The sequence below is a fragment of the Arachis hypogaea genome, chromosome 7 (genome assembly GCF_003086295.3).
Source record: "Arachis hypogaea cultivar Tifrunner chromosome 7, arahy.Tifrunner.gnm2.J5K5, whole genome shotgun sequence".
NCBI lineage: Eukaryota > Viridiplantae > Streptophyta > Magnoliopsida > Fabales > Fabaceae > Arachis > Arachis hypogaea.
The window spans coordinates 60,227,256-60,228,701 of record NC_092042.1 but is presented as its reverse complement, the minus strand read 5'-3'; the positions used below and the strand labels follow the sequence as shown (position 1 = coordinate 60,228,701).

General features: G+C 38.0%; 1 non-coding gene across 1 annotated transcript; it reads right to left on the bottom strand.

Annotated features, from left to right (window-relative positions):
• Positions 1–976: 976 nt before the first annotated feature.
• On the bottom strand, positions 977–1,084 carry LOC112704515 (small nucleolar RNA R71). Its single transcript, XR_003155137.1, has one exon. It is a non-coding gene; the product is annotated as a small nucleolar RNA R71 (small nucleolar RNA).
• Positions 1,085–1,446: the final 362 nt, after the last annotated feature.

The following is a 1,446-nucleotide window of genomic DNA, read 5'->3' as shown; positions in this document are numbered from 1 at the left end:
AAAATCAAATCTTTTTAAAAAAATGTTTTTCAAATCATATCTTCTCAATCACATTTTTTTAAACCAATCATATCTCCTTAACCACATCTTTTTCAAAATAGTTTTCAATCAAATCTTTTTGATTTCTAATTTCAAAATCTTTTTCAAAAATCACTTGATCTCTTTCCCACTCTTGGTTTTCGAAAATTAATTAGTGTTTTTCAAAATGTTTTCAAAATTTCTTACTTAATTTTCGAAAACCACTTCCCTTCTTCTCACATCCTTCTATTTATGGACTAACACTATTCCTTAATGCAAAATTCGAACTCCATCTTCTTTGATAAGTTCGAATTTTCTACTTCTGTCTTCTACTTTTCTTTTCCTCTGACACCTAAAGGAGTCTCTATACTGTGACGTAGAGGATTCCACATTTCCTTGTTCTCTTCTCTTTCTTATGAGCAGGAGCAGAGACAAAAGCATTCTTGTTGAGGCTGACCCTGAACCTGAAAGGACCTTGAAGAGAAAGCTAAGAGAAGCCAAGGCACAACTCTCTGTAGAGGACTTGACCGAATTCTTCAAGGAAGAAGAACTCATGGTAGCCGAAAACAATAACAATGCCAACAATGCAAGGAAGGTGCTGGGTGACTTTACTGCACCTACTCCCGACTTCTATGGGAGAAGCATCTCTATCCCTGCCATTGGAGCAAACAACTTTGAGCTTAAGCCTCAATTAGTTTCTCTAATGCAACAGAATTGCAAATTCCATGGACTTCCATTAGAAGATCCTCATCAGTTTTTAGCTGAGTTCTTGCAAATCTGTGACACTGTCAAGACTAATGGGGTTGACCCTAAGGTCTACAGACTTATGCTATTCCCTTTTGCTGTAAGAGACAGAGCTAGAACATGGTTGGACTCTCAACCTAAAGAAAGCCTGGACTCTTGGGAAAAGCTAGTCAATGCCTTCTTGGCAAAGTTCTTTCCACCTCAAAAATTGAGTAAGCTTAGAGTGGAAGTCCAAACCTTCAGACAAAAGGAAGGAGAATCCCTCTATGAAGCTTGGGAAAGATACAAACAATTAATCAGAAAGTGCCCTTCTGATATGCTTTCTGAATGGAGCATCATAGTTATTTTCTATGATGGTCTCTCTGAACTGTCCAAGATGTCTTTGGATAGCTCTGCTGGAGGATCTCTTCATCTGAAGAAGACGCCTACTGAAGCTCAAGAACTGATTGAAATGGTTGCAAATAACCAATTCATGTATACTTCTGAAAGAAATCCTGTGAACAATGGGACTAGTCAGAAGAAAGGAGTTCTTGAGATTGACACTCTGAATGCCATATTGGCTCAGAACAAAATATTGACTCAACAAGTCAATATGATTTCTCAAAGTCTGTTTGGAATGCAAAACGCACCAGGCAGTACTAAGGAAGCTTCATCTGAAGAAGAAGCTTATGATCCTGAGAACCC